Below are 6,516 nucleotides of genomic sequence, written 5' to 3'. Positions count from 1 at the left end.
AAAAAATTTAAAATGACTATTGGGGCATCTGACTGGCTCAGCTGAGGAATGTACAACTCTTGATCTCTGGGTCATAAGTTCAAGCCCAACTTTGTGGGTAGAAATTACCTTTAAAAAATCTGTACAAAAATGACTACTGTATTTTGGGCCAAACACAACTTCAAAACTTACCATAACATTAAAGGCTATTTATTTCTTCAATGGAATAAAAAGTTTTAGTAATCAGATTGGGAAATGATCTAATATTAGAAACGTGGTTATAGGTTAATGTGTGTATATATCTTTTTGCACTAAAAGGTTATTTTATTTTTAAGTTTAAGATTGTTAATATTATAATACATTTCTGATTTTATGGGAAGTTTGGATTTTCACAAAGGTACATTACAAAATAGCCCTTTTCCCTCTGATTTATTCAACTTTACCTGGGAGCATACCATAGAGGAGAAAAATCTTTGGGGATTTCTTACATTCAATACCACTTTAGTTTATTTTTAAAAAAAGATTTTATGTGTAAGTAATCTCGACACCCAACGTGGGGCTTGAACTCACAACCTTGAGACTAAGAGTCCCATGCTCCATCGACTGAGCCAGCCAGGTGCCATTCAATACCATCTCAGAAGTTCTTTCCACCACATATTACATGATGATAAGCAATGGATATGAATTAATCTTCAGATATGCAGTAAGATACGAATCTTGGCTGAAGGCTTTTGCACATACTTCATGGGCTTTGTCTCCAGTACAACTTTCCTGAGGTCAAAGTGGGCTTAGGTGTTCATGCCAGTGTTTACACATTAATTAATCGTTATCGACACAAAGTAGATCAGCCAATGAACATTTCAATACCTAGAGTAAAATCTCTGGAGCCTCATGGTCCCTGAGATTTATTTCCTTTCTTTATCTGAGCAATTTCTCTGCCTTACCACCAGCAGAATTTCTACATTTATCATTTACCTCCTCATCACCTTTAATTTCTTGTCCATTAACTAAGAGCAAAAATCCTTGAAATCATATGAGAAGGTGAGAGAAGGAAAAGTAGGGGCAAAAATTTCCTAAAAATAAAGCCTCCTCCTCATCTACTTGGAAGCATCAATATCTCTTATAGATGGAAATGCTTCAAACCAAACACTTTTCTCCATCCCAGTTCAAGTCTCTGGAAGGGTTCAGGATCGGCGACAGAGAATAATCTTATTCTAAGGTCAGTTGCAGCCCATTAACTTGATGACATTAGTCGGCAGGAACGTGAACATCACGTATTCTGGCTGTTTCCTTAAAAAGATTTTATTGGGGCGCCTGGGTGGCGCAGTCGGTTAAGCGTCCGACTTCAGCCAGGTCACGATCTCGCGGTCCGTGAGTTCGAGCCCCGCGTCAGGCTCTGGGCTGATGGCTCAGAGCCTGGAGCCTGTTTCCGATTCTGTGTCTCCCTCTCTCTCTGCCCCTCCCCCGTTCATGCTCTGTCTCTCTCTGTCCCAAAAATAAATAAACGTTGAAAAAAAAAAAAGATTTTATTTACTGGAGTATTCGGTGAGTCGGCAGTCAGAAGATGCCTGGGGTCTGTAAGTTAGAAACCTACCAGTTGTTCAGGAGGACAGCTTTTCCTGGTCTAAGCTTACCAGAAATGTCTCTTTGGGGAGTCTTAAAGAAGACACCGATAAACAGCACATCTAACAACATCGTTTCAATAAAAAACGACAGTCCTTCCCCATGACCGCTGCTTCCTGCCGGCCTGGACGCTTACCCAGGGCGTGATGCCAAATGCCGTTCAGTAAGAGTGATCCCACGAAGGGGTCAAAGCCGTTTGGTCAAGGTCTGTCTGGTACACTGGCCAGTATTAGCAAAACTGAAGAAGAAGATGGAGTGTATTTCCTTTTGGCACCGTTCTCCAAATATTTCTGGAGACAAAAATCTATGATAAGAGTCGGGCAGCTGAGAAGGAAGAGGGAGGCAGCTATGAACAGAGCGTGAGTGTGTGGGGGGCTGGTGTGGTGGGGCGGGGAACTGGAAGCCTGGAACGGCCTCTCCCCTTCGCCCATTTTGCCCACCCTCCTCTGGCAACCACCAGTTTGCCCTCTGCATTTGTGGGTCTGTTTCTGCTTTGGTTTGTTCGCTCCTTTGTTTTGTTTTGTGGATTTCACAGCTGAGTGAAATCACATGGTATTCGTCTTTCGCTGTCAGACTTATTTCCCTTCGCACAAGTAATTCTAAGTCCATCTATGTTGTTGCGAAGGGCAAGATTTCAGTATTTTTTACGGTTGCGTACTATTCCGTTGTGTTTACGCACCACATTTTCGTCCATTCCTTTATCAGTGGGCGCTTCCCTATCTTGGCTACTGTAAGTAATGCTGCAATAAACATAGGGGTGCATAGACCTTTTTAGATTAGTGCTTTCGTTTTCTCTCCCCAAATCCCCAGTGGTGGAATTACTGGGCCTTATGGCATTTCTAATTAATTTTTTGAGGAACCTCCATACTGTTTCTCCAGGGGCCACACCATCTCTGATCTGATCCTCAATAAGATATCTACTTTGACAACTCTCCCATGTTCAGGACATCTCAAGGGTTTTCCTCCCATAAAGGACTCCTCTGATGGCAATGAAGGAAGTGGTATGATTAAGGCTTTTCACGGTTATTAAATTAAATTAAATTAATTAATTAATTAATGAGAGAGAGAGCAGGGGGAGAGCAGCAGAGGGAGAGAGAAAAGCCGAAGCAGCCTCCATGCTCAGTGTGGAGCCCAATGTAGGGCCCGATCTCACCACCCTGGGTTCAGGACCTGAGCTGAAATCAAGAGTCTGACGCTCAACTGACTGAGCCACCCAGGCACCCCAGTTGTGACATTTATAAGTTCTCTTTCTGGTGCGAGCACTCAACCAGAGCATAAATTCAATGCTCTAAGTGACGGTTTTCTCACAGGTGATGCATTCATAAGGTTTTGCCCACTGTAAATTTTCTAATGTTCACATCGGATTTTGTGAACATTGAGAGACACCCTACATTCATGGCAGTCGGAGTTCTCTCCTAGTTTGGATTCTGATGGGAAGTAAGAGATGATCTTTTACTTAGACACCACCCTGCGTTTAATACACAGCAACTAAATAAACAAAAACCTCATTGGTCACCTTTGGAGCACCCTAGGGAACAAACTGTACCCCAGGGTAGCCCAATAGTTGATGAGAAGTTTCTTTTTATAGGAACAATCCATTTATAAAGGAAGGAATTACAGATTATAGAATATAACTATCTCGCAACTCCTAATAAATTAACAGATCTAGGTAATGATCAGCAGGTGCTTATACCAGCGAAGAGAGAAATCCAGACACGTGCCTTCCGATAGAAGAACACAAGTCCCCTATGAAGTATTTTTGCCAAAAAATCGAACTTGAATGGGATCAAGCCTCTCGTGCCGTCAGTTTATAGGAAACACAGGAAAGCAGAAGAACATTAACATATCGTCCCAGTTAGTGAGCAAAATCTGGATTGTAGGAAACTTGACAGGACAAAAGACCTAGTTTTTCCAAGAAATATGTTGAAAGAAATAAATGTCAGGGGGAGTTATAGAAAGAGATTCAAGTGACATACCAATTAACTTCAAAGTGTAGAACTTATTTGGATCCTGACTCAAACTGTGAAGAATGCAAAGAAATTTACAGCAGGCAGGAGAATCTCAACAATCACTTGATTTTTAGTAACATTAGGACTTATTTATATATTAGAGTAGGTTCTATGCCCAACGTGGGGCTTGAACCCTGGGCCGAGAGATCCAGAGTGGCGTGCTTTACCGACTGAGCCACCCAGGCACCCCAGGACTTTGTTTTAAACGAATACAGGTATGTCACTGTTTCAAGGGTCATCTTTAGAAATGTGAACTTTAGCGTTTATACGTAAAATAATATGATGCTGAGACGTGCTCCCAAATAAAGGGGACGGTGTGTGTCGGTGGTGGAACCGCGGCGAGCTATCGATCGAACGCGACAGGATGACCTTTGAAGCTGGTGGGCAGGTACAGCCAAGGGCGCGTGGGGGCGCCAATGAGAAGGCAGCGGCATTCTTGGAAGGAGACGAGGGTAGCTGCTATAATGGCTGCCAACGCAGACACCTGAAGAGACCGCGTCAAGTCCCTCGGTCCCTGAAAGCTGAGCTTCCTAAAGCAGCTCAGCTGCAGGGGGCCTGGGGCGCGCCCAAAGCGGCTGGTGGACCGTCAGCTCCGGACCTCCGCTCCCACCGCCGCTTCTCTTCCTCGCCAGCGGAGGGCGCGCGTAGGCGCGCCCGGATGCGCACGGCCGGGGCCACCAAGAGGGGCAGGTGCGCACGCGCCGCGGAGGCTACGGACCACATTTCCCAGGAACGCTTGCGTGCCTGGCCCCGCCCAGTGCCCCAGAATCCTTTCCAAGCCGGAGCCTGGCTTCTGCCTGGCCTTCGCTGGGCTGCGGAGTTGTTTGTCCTGCGGGTAGCGGCATCATAGTTCGGGGAGCGGCAGCTCTTGCACCGGGGCCTCTTTTGGCCGGGTTTTAGACCCGAGCCCCTCCTGCAGGAGGCGAGCTTAGTCCTTTGGCTGTCACTTCCCAGTCAGCCAGACGGCGGCTCGCCCCGCCACACGGGTGTGGACTTGCAGCCTCTTAGAGGCGGGAGGAAGTTGGATGCCGATGCGGAGTGCGGGTCACAAGGAGTTTCAAAGAGGGCTCATTTCCCAGAAGCTACCCTCCCTGCGGTCTTCTTTGAGTGAGCGACCGAAGTTAGGGCGGGGAGGATGCCCGAGACACACGGTGGTTAGGAACCGAGTGCTAGTCTTGAACCCACGTTCCCTTAAGCAAGACTGGAACACGAGTACGTGAACACTGGAAACTCCAGAAAGGGAAGACCTGGAACCCGCTTACGTAGACTTCTCAACCCACGTTCCCCACCTACCGGGTGTCTCCTCTGATTTAAGACGAAGGGTTACAGGCGCACAGGCGTAGTGTGGTCGGCAGAGGGCAGCGTTGACCGCTTGCTTCCTCAGGGCTAGGGTTCTGTCCCTCGGGACCGGACGGACTCCTGGCGTTGTGCCTTCGTATCCCCTTACTTTCACGCCTCAGAGCTCTTCTTTTATTTACTGACACTCTCGCCCCTCTCCCACACGTCCGATGAGCGTTTGCTCCTTTCCTTAATCTGCCTGGTGTTTGGCTCAGCCAGTAGACCTAAACCCCCACTCCACTGTGTGGACGCATAGCTGGCTAACTTGTTTCATAAAAGGTCGGTAAGTATCTTAGGCTTTGCGGTCTCTTTGGGTTTCACGACTTTGAGGTTGTTGCAGGAAAGCGGGCAAAAACCATACTTAAATGAATATGGCTGTGTTCCAATAAAACTTTATTAACACTGAAATTTGAATTTCATGGATCAGGAAATAATTCTTTTTTTCCCCCAACCATTTTAAATGTAGTATATTCTACTCCAGTGTAAAATATGAATGAATGAATATCCCAGATGTAGTTTTTAATCAGTGTACCGCGGAGTGAGATCATTACTTTTCAGCCTCTGCGTATGGATCAGATTTGGAATGACCAAAGATTTTTTCTTCAGGGAAAGGCCTCTACTCTGCAGTCTTGAAACAGGCAACTCTTTTGAGTTTCTGTCTTTCCTGCATATAAACCCTAACTGCCCCGAATTCTTGGTGGGAGGTTTCCCCTCTTCTACACTAGAATGGACAATATCGGGAGAGGCGATATGCCAAGGGCCCTGCACTTCCCTAGGTGTTCCTGTTGGGTATGCCAAGATTGCGAGGTCTTAATCATGCTTTACCTGGGCCATTTCTCAGCCTTGTGTTCACAGCAAGCAAACAGGCAAAGCAGGGGCTGGAGGAGGGTCAGGGAAGGCAAAGAGCATGTTTGGTTACAATTCGCTATAAAAGTAGTGATTCCCCCAACTCAGCGTTGCTTTCCTGTAAGGCAGCCCACGGTTTGTGCTGGAACTCATCTGGGCCCATCTGTGGAGCTACAGAAATGAGTCTAATAGAGCCTTCTGCCTTGTTAGGAGCATATATTCTAGTTGGAAAGATGGTCATTCTTCTGAAGGTTTTTATTTATTTTTTTTATTTTTTTAAAGTCACCTCTGCCCCCATCGTGGCGCTCAAACTCACGACCCCGAGGTCCAGAGCTGCATGCTCTACCAACTGAGCCAATCAGGTGCCCCTAAGATAGTCACTCTTGATGCCCCTCACTCCCAATCCAAATCCTTAGCAAGTTCTAGAGGCTCTACCTTCAAAATACATCCTGGGTTGGGTCACTTCTTACCACCTCTGCTGCAACCACCATTTCTCCTCCGAATCACTGGAATTCCTGCTTCTGCCCTTGCTGCACTTTAAGACATTAGAATCACCTGGGGAATTGAATACTGATAATTCAGATGGATAATTCTCCATCCCAAATGAAGTAAGTCAATATCCCTCGACGTGGGGCCCGGGCGTTGGTAATTGTAGAAGCTCCCCAGGTCGTTTCAATGTGCAGCTAAGAGTGAGAATCCACTGCCGTTGACAATGAGAGGA

This window comes from Puma concolor, chromosome E1 (assembly GCF_028749965.1).
Source record: "Puma concolor isolate L17-30 chromosome E1, mPumCon1.1.hap2, whole genome shotgun sequence".
Taxonomy (NCBI): Eukaryota; Metazoa; Chordata; class Mammalia; order Carnivora; family Felidae; genus Puma; species Puma concolor.
Note: the sequence above shows the minus strand (reverse complement) of the source record.